The sequence below is a fragment of the Gracilinanus agilis genome, chromosome 2 (genome assembly GCF_016433145.1).
Source record: "Gracilinanus agilis isolate LMUSP501 chromosome 2, AgileGrace, whole genome shotgun sequence".
Lineage (NCBI taxonomy): Eukaryota > Metazoa > Chordata > Mammalia > Didelphimorphia > Didelphidae > Gracilinanus > Gracilinanus agilis.
The window spans coordinates 190434447-190451603 of NC_058131.1; the positions used below are offsets into that span (position 1 = coordinate 190434447).

At 36.7% G+C, this 17157-nt stretch overlaps 1 protein-coding gene across 1 annotated transcript in view; it reads left to right on the top strand.

The window, feature by feature from the left end:
• The window catches only part of CSMD1 (CUB and Sushi multiple domains 1), a 2120031-nt gene that overhangs the window by 2037805 nt on the left and 65069 nt on the right, over positions 1-17157 (top strand). The window lies entirely within an intron of this gene.

Here is a 17157-nt window from a genome sequence, read left to right on the forward strand (position 1 = left end):
AGGAATACAGATAATTAGATCTCACTGAGGCCCTTAAAAAGGCAAATTTAAAAATTATAAGTTTTCTTTCTTTCCCCTCTGTATCTTATTTACCTTTTCAGGTTTCTCTCGATTTTTGTGGTTGGATATCAAACTTTCCATTTAGCCCCGGTCTTTTCTGTGCAAATACCTGGAATTCTTCAATTTTGTTGAATGCCCATACTTTCCCTTGGAAATATATAGTCAATTTTGATGGGTAGTTGATCCGTGATTGCAGGCCCAGCTCTCTTGCCTTTCTGAATATTGTATTCCAAGCTTTGCGGTCTTTTAGTGTTGAGGCTGCCAGATCCTGTGTGATCCTGATTGTTTCTCCTTGATATTTGAATTGTTTCTTTCTGGCTTCTTGTAAGATTTTTTCTTTTGCTTGGAAACTCTTGAATTTTGCAATGATGTTTCTTGGTGTTTTCCTTTCTTGATCGAATGCTGCAGGTGTTCTATGAATCCTTTCAATGTCTATATTGCCCTCTTGTTGTAGGACTTCAGGGCAATTTTGCTGAATTATTTCTGTTAGTATAGAGTCCAGATTTTTTATTAATTTCTGGTTTTTCTGGAAGACCAATTATTCTCAAATTGTCTCTTCTAGACCGGTTTTCTTGGTCTGTCACTCTCTCATTGAGATATTTCATGTTTCCTTCTATTTTTTCAGTCTTTTGGCTTTGTTTTATTTGTTCTTGTTGTCTTGAGAGATCATTAGTTTCTACTTGCTCAATTCTAGCCTTTAGGGATTGATTTTCGGCTATAATCTTTTGGTTTTCGGCCATAATCTTCTGGTAATCGGCCATAATCTTTTGGTTTTCGGCCATAATCTTCTTGTTTTCGGCCATAATCTTTTGGTATTCCTTTTCAATCTGGTCATTTCTTGTGTTCAATTTGCTTATCAGTTCATTTGGTTTCTGAGCCTCGCTTTCCAGCTGCAAGATTCTACCTTTTAAGCTGTTATTTTCTTGCCAGATCTCTTCCATTTTCCTCAAAATCTCAGATTTGAACTCGTCCATAGCTTGTGAGGAGTTTTCCTTAATTGGGGAGGGTCTGGATGGTTGTTTGTTCTCCTCCTCTGTTTGCTCGGTTGTCTGGATTTTCTCTGTGTAGAAGCTGTCGAGTGTTAAAGACTTCTTTTTTTTGTTATTATTCTTTCTCTTCTGAATTTCCTGTAACTGGTTAGCCATCATTAGCCCAGCAGCTTCTCAGGTTTATCCTCGAGCTCAGTCCTGAGGTCTGAGTTCTAGTTTTTTCCAAGGTCAAGCCCCCTGGTGGATTCCCTTGCTTGATCCTCTGCAGGAAGTTTCTTTACAAGTCTCAGGGCGCTGCTTCCACAGTCGTATACCCGTCTGCACTGGTTCCCCACTTAGACTTTAGTTCCTGGCTGTGTTTGCCTCCACCCACACCTCTGCTCAGCCGGCACCCACGCCTCTGCTCAGCCGGCACTCTGCGCGCCCAGCGTCCACTCTCTGCTCCCGCGTGTGCGCTCAGCTTTCGCGTGCGTTCTTGACTTAATGGGGTCCTAAGTCTTGCTGCTCTCAGGAACAGGTCCCGGAGCTGCTGATGACTCGATGGGTGCCCCAAACTTGCTCTATTTCTTTTTAGCTGGGTTCGAAGCTATAGGTGAGTGTAGAGGGGGTGGGGGTGGGGCGGTTGCTCAGCTCGAGATTTAAGGAGAGCCCTTTTTAGCCTGGAAATGTCTCGATTCCACGTACCTTCCACGCTGTGCCCTGTTGTGGGGTTCCTCCGTTCGTCTGGACTTGTTTTTATGTCCCCTTGAGGAGTTTTGTGTGTTTCGGTCAGGAGAGGTTAAGAGCTGCTTCTTACTCTGCCCCCATCTTAACCCGGAACCCCTTGAGTCAAATCTTAAAAGAAGTCAAGGACACTAAGAAGTACAGATTAGGAGGCAGAATATCCCAACTATGGAGTGAGCCACTGCAAAGGAAGAGATGGGAGATGGAGCATGTTGTGTGAAGAACTGCAAGTAGGTCAATGTGAATGAACCAAAAAGTGTATAGAAGGGATTAATGTGGAAGAGGACTAGAAAGATAGAAAGTTAACTTATTGACTGTGATAAAAATCACACATCTAAAAAGTGGTTGAAAATTCAAAGAAAGTGTTTCTGACACACTTTGCAAAAAACTATGCTTCTGTGGAGTTGAATAGTTTGAGAGTAACATATAATTTTCCCTGTAGAACACCAAAGAATATCAATACTCTTCATATATTCCTTGAAATGGAAGAACAGAATGCGAAGAACTTGAAATGTCAAATAGAGGAGTTTGTATATCATCCTAGAAAGTAATAGGGAGCTTAGTGCAGTTAATTTAATCTAGAAACCTGACATGGTCAGACTTTCACTCTAGAAAAATTGCTTTGTCAGAAATATAGAGGATAGATTAGAGTGAAGTCAGAGAGTTAAATAAAATAATGATAAACAATGACAACAATAATGATATCTAATATTTATATATTGCCTACTCTATGCCATGTACTGTTAAGCACTTTTAATTATTATCTCATTTGATCCTCATAGCAACCATCCAAAATAGATGTCATTATCCCCATTTTACATCTGAAGAAACTGAGGCAGATAGTCTAAGTGGCTAGACCAGGGTCATAAAGCTTTAAAGTTTCTGTGGCTAAATTTGAACTTAGAGTTTACTGACTCTATGTCCATCGTTCTATTATATCAGTGACTTAGCTGCCCCTAGTAGCCCAAGTAAAAGATTGTTAATATAATCCAGGCAAGATGTAAAGAGGATATGAATTAGATTACTACCATTATAGAAGCAGATTTATGAAAAATATTAAAATTGGAATAAATTAAAATATTTGGAAAATGTTTGGATAAATGAGAGTGAGAAGTTAAGAATAGCATCAAGATTATGAACCTGAGGAACTGGGAGGGATGATTGTTTCATCCACAGTTATACAAAAATCAGAAAAAGGATTTTTTGGGGGAAGGGAATGATAACAAACTCAGTTTAAAATAGCAATGAAGCAAACGGTAATGAAAGAGAAAGGCAAGAAAACTAGATAGATAAATATGGGAATTTTCAGTATAGAAGGATAAATAATGAGAAAATATCATTAGATCGATAGTCATGTAAGGGAGATCATTATTAATTCTGGAGAGAACAAATTTTAACTGAACAAAGCAATCAAAAACCTGAATACAAAGAGTTTAGAGAGAGAGAGAGTAGAAGTGTAGAAAACTCTTTCAAGGAATTTGCCTGAGGAGGAGAGGAAAGATATGGGGTGATAGCTAGTGAGCATGGTAGAATCTAGTAGGAGATGAGTGTGACTGTATATAATAGGGAAGGAATTCATAAGTAAAGAGAAATTGAAGATAGAAGAGAGAACAGAGATTATAGTAAGGGAAATGTGCTAGATAAGAAGGAGGGAAGGGATGAGACCAATGCTATTTGTAGAATTTTGGCTTTATCAAGAAAAAAAAGGTTGCCCCTTCTTCACAGGCAAATGAAGAAGATTGTAGGGGATATTGTCAAAGTGAGATATGATGTGAAGAGGTTGGGAAATAGGCAAATGGCCTTAATTTTAAAATAAAATATAAGGCAAATTTCTTAGTTAAGACAGGAGAAGAAGGGGAGCAATGAGAATTTTGAAGAGGGATGAAAAAGTTTGGAAAAGCCCCTATGGTAAGTGCAGTAATGAGTTAATTAGAGAGGTATAAAGTAATTGCCTTGTCACAATTGAGAATATATAATATGAAGTTGTATTGAATCTAAGATTCCTTCATGATTATTCAAGTATAAGAAAGCCAGTTGATGGTGAACAAAATCTACTACTGAGGAAATGCAGAGTACAATTAGCCATCAGATAAAAGGTTAGAAGATACAAGAGAAGAATATAATATAGAGTTTAACTGGTTCATCAACAATCAGAGAAGAAAGAAGAGTGTAGCAAGAGCAGAAATAATAGCCTGGCATCATAAATGCAGATAGGAGCAATTAAAAAACACATAGAAAACAAACATTCTTTTTGGGAACAATGGAGTGAGTCAAAGGATGAGAGGAATATAAAAGTTTATTATTGAATATAGGAATTCTGAGTTCCTGGACATAAAAGTAGGACACTTGTAGGTGATGGAAAGTTTAAAAGTATGACCATTTTGCTCTTTTATGTATAGTACAGAATTATGTCATGAGAGGTAACTAGATTAAGAAATTGGAAATTAATGTATTTGAGAAAAGAATATTTATGTTGAATTCCTCTAGTATGAGAGCGAGAGTTGGAGTGGAGACCAAGACTTTATTCCTGGTACTGAACATATTGAAATGGGAGTAAGAATGTCTTCTAGGTTGATGTCATAGCTCCCAGAATATGGATTATTTTATAAAATTTGGATTGTATGGATCTTAAAGGAGAAGTTGTTGAGTAGTGATAATAGAAGGAAGATATAGAAGTGGAAACATGGAGAAAAGAATCTTTAGACCAGTGATTCCCAAAGTGGGCACCACCACCCCTGGTGGGTGCTTCAGTGATCCAGGAAGGTGGTGATGGCCACAGATGCATTTGGGAGTGGTGAATAACTGTAAGGGGGCGGTGCTAGTATGTGACAGGGGGTGCTAAGTAATATTTTTTCTGGAAAGGGGGCAGTAGGCCAAAAAAGTTTGGGAAGCACTGCTTTAGACTCTCCTAGAATTGGCAATATAGAACAAAGAGAATTCACATTTCAGTTTCTAAATCCTATCATAGGATGATGCCTAAAATGTTTCCACTGCTGTAAAAATAATCAGATTTGCAGTGTCATCTGGAGAGAATAAGTTTTCAATGAGTATAAAAGATAGACAGAAATAAGTGGTCTTTTGATTACATAGTAGCCATTCCATAAAGCCCAGTGGAAGGGTTGGCAAATCTAGAATGGGATATTGGAGGAATAAGTCTGATATGAATGAGAGTGAGTTAATAGTTATCTAGGGTGGGGAGGAGAAATTGGCAGTTGGGATATAATATCACTGGAATGGGGAGAATAATAGAGAATAGTATATTCTTTCTATTGGGGAATATGTCCAGTCAGAATATTAGTGAAATTTTATGATAAAGGCAGGTGATTAGAAAATTCAAGAATAACACTCATATTTTTAGCACAATCCTCAACTGTCCAACCTATCATATTGTTGTACTGTAGAAGAATTCAGTAAGCCTGAGCCATTGTAGACATGAATTAGAGTTTGTGTGTTCAGAGAGAGGAAGAACTTTGTTTATTCGTTTGTTTGTTTCTGTTTTTGCTCTCCCACCCCCAGGCAGTTTTGAGGGCAAACATACTAGTGTGATGGCCCCTAGAGACTCCAGAAACCTAGTTTTGGCCTAGTTTTGACATTAGAGTAGTCTAGAAGACTAGCCAGGACACAGGGGACCTATTTCCTTATCTACAAAAATAATATTATTAGATTATATGGTCTCTTTGATCCCTTTCAGCTCTAAATCCTGAACATACAGAAATAAGTGCCCTTTAGTGGAATATGTATTCCTCAGTACAGAATGGGTATATTTAGGATAATACTTAACACTTTTCTATTTAATGCTTTTCCAATTATTTTTTTTCAGGAAATTTTTAATAGAAACCTGGTAGAAGTGAGTTAAATGAATTCAACCTTATCCTACTACTTCTAGGCCAGGTTCTAAGTTTCCCAAATTTAAAAATAGCCTTTCTCCTAAACATCCTTTAGGAACCCTAGCTATTTTTAAGTTTAAGAAAGGAAAGTCACGGCATTATATAAAGGGACAAAAAAATTTCCACAAGGCTGAGATATGAAATAAAGTGCTTGCCTGAAAATTTCCTATGACTTGGTGTACATTGTCAAGAAAGGGGGGAGTTAGTTCAGGAAAAGTGGTACATTAAGAGGAAAGGTTTGCTTCTGTTTGGCTTTTTCCTTGAAATGTTGGTCCCTCTTACTTTTTGCATCCCCTAGCTCTTTTCTAGTGAAAAATCTTCATTCCCCTAGTTATTTAGTGCCTCACTCCCAATAATATTTTGTTTTAATTTTAGACTTCTACTTACTCATCAAAGTTAATTATTGTAGAAGAGGTTTAGAAGATGAGTAGTAGTAGTGAAAGTGAAGAGAGGAAGGTAGGAGGATAGGATGGATGGGAGAAAAAAAAGAGGAAGGTTGAGGAAGGCAAAGGGAAGTAGCTAGTCCCCAGCCCCAGTGGGGGAAATTAACCAGAGCCCCTCAGGAGCTCAAATGAATGATCAGAGAGCAATTTAGGGTTTAGAGTAGCTAGGTATTATTTAAATTAGGAAGAGAAAGGACTGGGGAAAACTAGGAGATAGGAAGAAAGGGAAAAAGGCACCAAAAGAGAGATCAGGGTCTCAGGGTAGAGAGTAGAGCTTCCAGCACAGAGAGCTCTTCCAGGGTCCAAGAGCAAAAAGGCGCCAAACTTTCCATTTTATACTTTCTCTGACACCTCCCACAAAAGAAGTGGGAGGTGTCAGGGGAAGTTGTAACAGAGAGAGTCCTGGGAGTTGTAGTCTCCCAGGGCTTACATGAATTTCAAATGACACAGTGGTGAAAATAAAAATATTGGGGAAAAATAATCCATAAGGTTATATTATTCCTTGGAACTCACACCTGACCTCTCTGCCCAGACTCTATTTAAGGAGGAAGCACTGGTCAGCTATCTCTTCATTCCTCACTTATCTGTACTCTGCCTAGAATTTTCCATCAAACTCCAAGGCTTCTCCCCTTTCTCCTGTTTTCTATGTCATATTCCTTGTCAATGCCATATTCCCCCATCAGATTGTAAGCTTCCTGAGGGCAGGGACTCTTTTGCCTTTCTCTTCTCTCCAGCACTTAGCACAGTTAAGTGGTACATGGTAAGTGCTTAGGAAATGTTTAATGACTGACTAATATAAAATAGGATTAAAGGTTGGGTGTGGAGGAGAGAAAGAAAATAAAACTGAAAAGCTTTTGAAAATGTGATTTGCCATATTTTAAAAAGATGTTTTAAAATTTACATTATAGTTAGATAAGCTTCTAATTTAACCGGGCAAGGAACCATTTCACTGGTATTTTAAAGTAAGTGTGGGAATGCAAACCCAAGGACTTTCCATTTCATAGTGGATTTTGATTCAGTTGCTTATGTAGCTATATGGATCACTCATATAACTTTCTTGGTGACTTTTCGAATTGATTGATGGCAGGTACGCTATCTGGTATCTATCGGTAATTTTTTTTTTACTTTTTTTCATCTTATCTAAAAACTACAAAACTGCAATATTATGGCCAAGAAAAAGATGAGGGAGGTAATTTTTCTTAAGGAATTTTGTACCAATGGGGCCCTTGAAATAGTTACAGATCATGTGCAATTATGCATAAGTTATAAATAACTTAGTATAATTGTTTACCCCAATGACACAGAGAACAAATGGAAACAGTGAAAACCTTTTTTATTTAGGATCATGGACTTTGATTTAGAAGGAACTTCGAATTGGAAGTTCAGTCACCTCATTTTATAGATGAAGAAATTCAGAGTCAAAGAGGTTAAGTAACTTTGGCCAGGGTCAAACAGATAATAAGTGATAGGACCTGGATGCAAATTTGGGTCTTCTGATGCCACATGCAAAATTTTCCACTGATGATCACCTACTATTCTTTATCAAGACCTGATCAACCATAGTCTCTCATCATTATTTCAGTCCCCCAGGGCAGAGAACATGCCTTTAATTATATATCATTCCAGGGGCAGCTAGGTGGCTCAGTGGATTCAGAGCCAGGTCTAGAGACAGGAGGGCCTGGGTTCAAATCTGGACTCAGATACTTCCTGGCTATGTGACCTAGGTGAGTCACTTCATACTCATTGCCTAGCCCTTAACATTCTTCTGCCTTGGATTCAACAGGCAGTATTGATTCTAAGATGCAAGGTAAGAGATAAAAAAATTTACATCATCCTTAAAACATAACATAGGACAATACACAGTGAACTTCATTGCTTTTCACTTGAACAATGGCAATCACCTTTTAATTGATTTCCCTGCTTTTAGGCTTTCACTTTTTCAATCCATGTTCCACACAGATGCCAAGTTAATATTCCTAAATTATTAATCTGAACATGTTACTTTCCTGCTTAACATGCTCCAGTGGATCTTTATTGACTCTTGGATAAAATACAAACTCCTTTATTTGGCATTTAAAGGACATGGCAATCTGGCAACAATCTATTTGACTTCTGTTATTACCTCTGAGGCACTCTGTATTTCAGTCACATTGAATTACTTTCTGTTTTCTACTTGTAACTCTTCTTTTCCTACCTCAGAGCTTTGAATTTTCCTACTACTATGAATTTTCTCCCACCCCACTCTACTTCCTATCTGAAATGTTCTCCTTCTTATTGTAGCCAATTAGAATCCCTAATTGACTGAAAGATTCCTATTAGTTTTGCCTTCTACGGGTCTTTTGCAATTGTAACAACCCCAAATTCCTTGGTGTTTATTTTCTATGCATTTTGTGTCTATGTATATGAGTCTATAGTGATTGTTTCTTTCAGCAGAACATAAGCTTCTTGAAGGCAGGAACTATTCCTTTGTCTTTATATAGACAATACAAAACCTGGCACAGTACCTGGAAGATAGTAGACACCTAACAAATGCTAGTTCAGTAGAATAGACTAGTAAACACAGGAAATGTTATAATATTGAAACAAATCAATAATTATGTATTTGTCTGTTCCTAAATAACACTGATTGTTCCTTTTATTCATCTTTCTTACTCACCTATCTCATTTAATTGGTAAAAGAGAGAAAAGGAGAAGGGGAAAGAAATATTACTCTTTTTTCTGATGAGCAATTTCAAGTGCAACTAGATGTCTAGATCTTTTTTTTTCATTCATTTGTGGCTCCTTATCTATTTATTCAAAGGATTTTTTTTTTGCTGCCTTCAGTTATCTTTTTTAAAATTCCTTAAAGGAAAACAAGAGATGGAAGAAAGTTAAATGATAAGTTTTAAAGGGAAAACCTACATTTTCATATTTTTCTAAAACCAAGAAAAAAACTGTCTAGAGCAGTAATGGGCAAACTATGGCCCCCGGGCCAGATGCAGCCCCCTGAAATGTTCTATCCATCCTCAAGACATTATTCCTAATCTGACGAATACAATGAGTAGGATACAATACAATAAAACTTCAAAAGAGTTGCCTTAGAAACAGACTGACAGATGAACATTTCCTTTCCTTTCACCCCCTCTTTAAAAAGTTTGCCCATCACTGGGCTAGATGATACCATAGGGGTGTGGGTGTGTGTGGGTGTTTCATACTAAAGCAGCGAGTTTACTATGAGTTAGGTTGTCAGTGTCAGGACAAACTTCAAACATTTTTCTGCCTTTCTTAACCATCTAAATTATAAGAGAACCACATGTCATTTCCCATGTTGCCATTGACAGCTGTCATTGAGAGAAAGCAATTCTTCCTCTTCTCTTGGATTGATTTATAAGTGGATCCCCAGGGTGACATACAATCAGAGGATCTCCTAAGTACCTATGCCAACCAATTTAGAATCTTTCTTAGAGCAAGTCCATTTCAAACTTCACCTGCTTTACAGTCAGGTAGACTTCTTCAGGTTTTATATATATATATATATATATATATAGTATTTAGAGTAGAAAAATCTGGGTCCTAGGCCACTAGGACTGCTACTCATTGGTTGTGATTTGGGACAATTCCTTTCCTTACACACAAGGGTCTCAAATTTCTCATTTATAAGAGAGAATAACTGGACTCTTGCAAATACTTTTAAGTTCTAAAATGTCCATGGTTCTACAAGAAGTAATATAACTTAACTAAGAAATATATTTTAGCTTTTCCTTAAAATAAAAAGTAAGTTTCATCTTTTGTGATTAGTAACCTTATCAGAGATTGAAAAGAAAAAAAATAGCACTTGTTAAGATGTCATTGGGTGCTAAGTACTAAGAATACAAATAGCCAGCAGCTCACACTAATTGGGAGTCAATACCTATGAAATATTTCACCTGTAGGGCAGATGGAAAGTCCCAGAAGTTCTAAAGGTGCAGAGAAATGGCTTAAGCCCAGGCACAGAGTCCTTTGGGTGTTGAGCTACTTATCTATAATTACTGCTTGATGCCATTGATATGGTTATTCCCTCCAGCAATGTAGATCTCTACCTTAATGTCCTCCTGAATTTCAGGGCCTGAAAAAAAAGAAACCAAAAATAACAACTTACCCCTGGTGATACTGACCTTTCTGAGTTTAGCTATACCAGATGATGGACCAATATCGAAATCATTTTGTTTGGCAAGACATGCCAGAGCTTACTTCCCACTAGCAAAGCCTTAAGAAAACACAGTTCTTTCCATACCAGGATTAAGCATTAGCTGAAGAGTTTTTAGTGGAAGCTCGCTTAGAAACATCTGTAATTGCTGTTAAACGTATTTAGTACATTAAAAAAATGTTTAGTTCAAAGAATAGGAGTTACCTTTGGATTAAAAAAGGGTAAGAGAATGGTCATTTATGTATCACCTATTATGGGTGAGGAACTATATTTAGAGTTTTTTTGTTTGTTTTTTGTTTTTATTATTAGCACATTTTATCTTCACAACAACCCTGGGAGTTAGGTGTTATTATTATCTCCATTGTACAAATGAGGAAACTGAGGAAAACACATTAAGTGACTTGCCAAGGATCATGCAACAAGTAAATGTCTAAGGCCAGCACTTTGATGACTCCAGGCTGAGCATTCAATTCACTGTGCTTTCAGATGTCTCTAAAATTCAGTGTATCATCAGTGATGATGATCATTCAAAAATACATTTGAAGGATGTTAGACCCATATGAGAACTTATATGAATGTCTTTCAATTTCTTTTTTGACATTTCCCATTCCTTTGCCCTCTTCTATAAAACATAAGAAGTAAATCTTACTTAAATAAATGAAGTTCATGTCTGTAGTATATTTTCTAGCTGTTAGACTCTGACAAGCCATTTAACCCCTCACATAAGTTTCTTCACCTGTAAAGTAGGGAAAATAATTGCACCTGTCTCCCAGGGTTATTGTGAGGATAAAATGAAATAATATTTGCAACATAATGTGTAAACTTTAAAGTACTATCTAGGTGATAGCTTTTGTGTTTTTGCTTAAGACTATAGAATTTTCAACAATGCTTTCTAGGTTTTCTTTAGTGGTATGTTTTATTGCTGTATGAATGCCTAAAATTAGGCATGTTCTACAAATTTTTAAATACTCTCTACCTCATCTCAGGTACATAGACTCCAAAGATAGCAGTTTCCCCTCTTATTCATATCATAGCAACAAATTAGACATCTTGAAACTACTTGTTGATGAATCATCATCAATCATTCCTATTCATATCTCTGTCCTATAGCTATGACTAAATAACCTCTGCCTGAATGGAAATCTGCATCAGGATCATCATTCCTTCTTACAAAAGATAATACTTTCATCAATGATGGCCTAGTTCTCTTCTTAAAGCAAAAAAAAAAAAAAAAAAAAAGACTTATTCCCTATTCTAAATAAGTGTTCATCAGTTCTTTTTCTTGCCTTCATTTTCTGTGTCATATTATTTTGGCCTATAAGCAACAACATAGTGGTTAGTATTCCATTTTTGACCTTTTAATATATGTATTGCTGAAGGAAGCACTACTCTTAACTTTTTTTTATTATTAGACATTTATTAATATTCGTTTTTAACCTGTTTACATACTTTATGCCCCTACTTTCCCCTTCACCCCCCGCTCTCCCCCCACCCATGGCCAACGCACATTTCCACTGGTTGTAACATGTGTCCTTGTTCAGGGTCTATTTCCCATTCATGTCCACCTCCGCCCATGCATTCAAGCAATTGTTTATCTTATATGTTTCCTCTCCTGCAGTCCTTCCTCTGAATGTGGGTAGCATCTTTACCATAAATCCCTCAGAGCTGTCTTGTGTCATTGCATTGCTGCTGGTACAGGAGCCCATTACATTCAATTTTACCACAGTATATCAGTCTCTGTGTACAATGTTCTTCTGGCTCTGCTCTTTTCGCTCTGCATCTGTTCTTGGAAGTCTCTCCAGTTCGCCTGGAACTCCTCCAGTTTATTATTCCTTTTAGCACAATAGTATTCCATCACCAGCATATACCACAATTTGTTCAGCCATTCCCCAATTGAAGGACATCCCCTCATTTTCCAGTTTTTTGCCACCACAAAAAGCGCAGCTATAAATATTTTCGTATAAGTCTGTTTATACATGATCTCTTTGGGGGTACAAACCCAGCAATGGTGTGGCTGGATCAAAGGGCAGCCAGTCTTTTATAGCCCTTTGGGCATGATTCCAAATTGCCAGCCAGAATGGTTGGATCATTTCACAGCTCCACCAGCAATGCATCAATGTCCCAATTTTGCCACATCCCCTCCAACATTCATTACTCTCCCCTTCTTTCATTTTAGCCAATCTGCTAGGTGTGAGGTGATACCTCAGACTTGTTTTGATTTGCATTTCTCTAATTATTAGAGATTTGGAACACTTTCTCATGTGCTTATTGATACTTTTGAGTTCTTTATCTGAAAATTGCCTATTCATGTCCCTTGCCCATTTATCAATTGGGGAATGGCTTGATTTTTTATACAATTGCTTTAACTCCTTGTATATTTGAGTGATTAGACCCCTGTCAGAGTTTTTTGTTATAAAGATTTTTCCCAATTTGTTGTTTCCCTTCTGATTTTGACTACATTGTTTTTGTTTGTACAAAAGCTTTTTAGCTTAATATAATCAAAACCATTAAATGTACATTTTTTAATTTTCTCTAACTCTTGCTTGGTTTTAAAATCTTTCCTTTCCCAGAGATCTGACAAGTATACTATTCTGTGTTCACTTAACTTATTTATAGTTTCCCTCTTTATATTCAAGTCATTCACCCATTCTAACCACTCTAACTTTTAATCTGTTTTATTTTTCATCTTCATTTCTCCTATTTTAAAAACAATAATGATATAATAGCTTCTGCTTACATAGTACTTTATTTAAGGTTCACAAAGCACTTTATAAAATTTAACTCATTTGATCCCCACAAGCAAAGAGGCAGGTATTATTATTAGCTTTATTTTATATATAAGGAAACTGAGGCAAAGATAATTTAAGTTATTTCCTTAGTGTCACATGGCTAGTAGGTACCTGAGTCAAGATTTGAGTTCAGATTTCCCAGGATCTAAGTCCAACATTCCATCCACTCTACTACCTACCTCACTGCCTCAAAAAGTGCTGCTCTTCTTGATAATCTGGAGACTAGGAAATCATTTTTCTTTTACCTTAATTTTCCTTCTAAAATAAAGATGAAATATCACTTTGAACATTTACTGGTGTTCTATATTGATGGAAGAAATACGAATTTAGAATTCTACATCTGGTTGCATGATTCTTTTTGCCTTCTAGACTTTGGTTTTTTTTTACATGTAGAAACTATTTTATTAATCATTTTCTGACCCTTTGAAATCCATGTTCTCTCCCTCTCTCCCAAAATTTCCTCATCTTTGAGATGGCAAGTAATATTATTTAAGTTATACATGTACTGTCATGTAATACACAATTACATGTTTGTCATATTGTGAAAGAAGATATAAATCACTTATAAAAGAGAAAAAATATAGAAGAAAAAAGAAAAGAATGATGTGTTTCAATCTGCATTCAGACTCCATCAGTTCCTTTTAGGGCAGTGGATAACTTTTGCAAAGTGAAATTCTTAATCATTTGTCTTCATATTTGTAAATCTCTTGGGCAAAGACCATGATCATCCCTCCTGACCACTCTACTAAGGTTTAATTGCTTGTAGTCCATGAATCAGACTTGATTGATTTATGGATGGTGTACCTCCCACCTTTGAACTATTCAGTGAATAAGTAATCACTTTATTAGGTGCTTTCTATATGCAAATCATAGTATTAAGTGGTGAGGATAAAAAGAAAGGTATGAAATAATCCCTACTCTCAGAAAGCTCACCTTCAGTTGGCAACAAACAAAGATGCACAAACAAGTTATATACAGAATAAATGAGAAAGAATCAACAGAAAGAAGGCACTAGATTTAGATGGAGTCAGAAAAGACTTCCTGTTTAAAATGGAATTTCCCAGGAATATGAAGGAAATCAGGGATGGTAAGTAGATAGAGATGAGAGAGAACCTTGCAAGCTTTAGGTACAGCTGAAGTAGATGCCTCCAGTCAGGAAATAAGAATTTCTTGTGTGATAAGCAGCAAGGAAGCCTGTATCAGTGGATTCCAAAAATAGTTGAGAGTGTAAAGTTTCAGAGGACAGGAAAGGGTGGGCAGATCACAAAGGACTTTGAAGGTCAAACAGGATTTTCTATTTGATACTGGAGGTGATAGGGAACCACTCTAATTTAGTGAGCCGAGGCTTAATTTATAGACCTGTGCTTTAGGAACATCATTTTAACAACTGAGTGAAGGAGAAAGGGAAACAGGAGTTAGGAGAGCCTTGTGGCAGGCAAACCAACTAACAGAAAATTGCAATAGTCTAAGTATGAAATGATAAGGACTTGAGCCAGCTTGGTAGCATTGTCATAAGAGAAAAGAAGTTATATGTAAGAGATGATAGAATTAGCACACGATAGGAAAAAAATGGATATTGGTGTAACAGAGAATTGGAGATGACACTTGGGATAAAAGCCTAGATAACTAGATGCCCTAGAGTGTAACAGACATGTTGTGAAATAAGTTTAGGAAGCGTGGAAGTAGAGAATAATGAGTTCAGTTTTGAACACTTCAAGTTTAAGATGTCTATAGGATAGGACATCCAGTTTGAGATGTTCAATATGAAGTTGTGAGACAGGAGGTCATTAGAGGAGGCTAGAGAATAGAATTCACAGGATCTGAAGATATCACCAAATGAAATGATATAGAGGGAAAAGAAAAGGCTGAAGACAAACCCCTGTGGGACATCTATGATAAATAGGCATGACCTGGATGGAGATCTGGCAAAAGATACTGAGAAAGAGTGGTCATATAGGTAAAAGGAAAATCAGGAAAGAACAATTTTACAAAAACCTAAAGAGAAGGGATTACCAAGGAGAGGAGAGTGATCAACAGTGTCAGAGACTACAGAGAGATCAAGAAGGATGAGGACTAATCATTAGATTTAGTGATTAAGAAATAAGTATTTCTTCTCTTAAAAAGTAGTTTCAGCTGAATGATTAGATCAGAAGCCAGATTGTAAAGATTTAAGAAAATTAATGGAAAAGAAGTGAAGGCAATGATTGCAGATGTTTTGACCAAGGACTTTAGCCACAAAAGGCAGAAGTATGGAACAATTGAAAAAGTACGAGGAAGGGTTGATGAATCATGTTTTTACGATAGGAGAAAGACAAGGCTATGTTTACAGACATCAGGGAAATTGCCAGTAGGCAAGGAGAGATTGAGGATAGGTGAGATAGGTGATAGATGAGATAGCATGATAAGGTAGAAATCTTCTGGAAGAGATGGGTATAATATTATCACTTGTACATAGAGAGAACTTTGCCTTGGCAATAAAGACCTCTCCTTGTGAGAGAGGAAGGAAAAGATAGTGAAGGGGGAAATGGTGTTAGAGGTTATCTAGGTAATGTGAAATGAGGAGAAGAGAAGAGGTCTCATTTTTTTTTTGTTTTTGTTTTTTAGTAAAATATGAGGCTGAAAGTATAGGGGAAGAGGAAGCCATGGGTGATTTGAGGAGGAAAGGAGAGGTTTGGAAGGACATTTGTGGGAAACAGGATAAGGATTTAATTAGGGAAGGTTTAGAAGGATTGCCTTATAGCAGTGAGGGACCAGTTGAGGTGATGTAACAGATTTGTAATGAACCAAGTCAGCATGATCTCAAGCACCCTAAACAGTAAGACATTGTGTTTGGTACGCCTTTTTTTGCCAATTAGCCCATTTCTTTTCAAACTTGATTAAAAAAGAACAGTTCTATAAACATATACAATCACCAGCAATGCTTATTTAATTATAATAAGGCTTAATTGCCTGTTTTTTCCCTTCTTTCCCACTGAACTCCAAATAATTCCTTGCACTTCCCTTTGAACCTATAAAGAAGAAAAGAAATTTTGAGTAACCCAAAGGAAAATATTAGACACATGGTGGGTATAAGTAGGATGTGGAATATTACCAATGCTGTCTTGAGGACAAGAAAATAAAAATTGAAAAAGATAATTGGCTTATGATGTGGTGAGAATAACACATTGAACAGTCTGAGAAGAAAAGAAAATGATTGTTTAGAATGAGTTGTAAATGAATAAATGCATTATTAAATGAATGGAAAATAATTTATTAAATTTTATTATATGCAAATCACTTGGACTACAAATAGAAATGAAGATAGTCCTTGCTATCAGGAACTATGACTCTAATTGAGAGAATGAACAAGGAGAGTTCAGTTATAGGAACAAGGGGAAAGTCCTTAAGTTTCATCAGTAATATGGTTACACAGATCACAAGGCCAGGGAGGTCTTAGGATGGAGCATGGTTGGGAACATGAAGAAGAGTGGCCCACCGCCCCTGGAAATGGGGAGAAGGTGCCTAAGGATCCATGTAAAGCTGATATTGTAGATATAGAAAAAGCAGTTAATATCCCTCAAGAAGGGAAAAGAGGGACTGAGGTACTGGAAGAAAGGATGAGGGTATATTTTCTGGGAGCCTGAAGTGAGGAACAGGGAAGGCAGGTGCACTTGGTGTTAGCTCTTGCTGGAGCCACGCAGGCATGCTTTTGGGGGCTTTGTTGGTCTACTGAGGGTATCAAAGAGATAGGAGTTACAATTAGTTGTTGGAGGGCATTGATAGGATTACTAAACTTGAAGAATAAGAAAATAGCAATAGAATTTCAAACAGGACCCTATTTAAAGAATTTTTCTTTCACAGGTACAAAAAGAGCATTGGATCAAGAGTATAGAGATTCATTCAGTTTTATGATTTTATAAGCTTTATAACCTTGAGCAAGTCCCTTCCCCTCTCTTGGCTTCAGTTTCTGGATCTGTCATATAATTGGATTAGATTAGCTGATCTCTAAGGTCTCTTCCAGTTCTATGGTTTTTAAGATGTTTTTAACATTCCTTGTTTATGATGTGTTTAATTTTATCCACTCTATATCAGAACACACCTACTTTTCACATTTTTAAATTG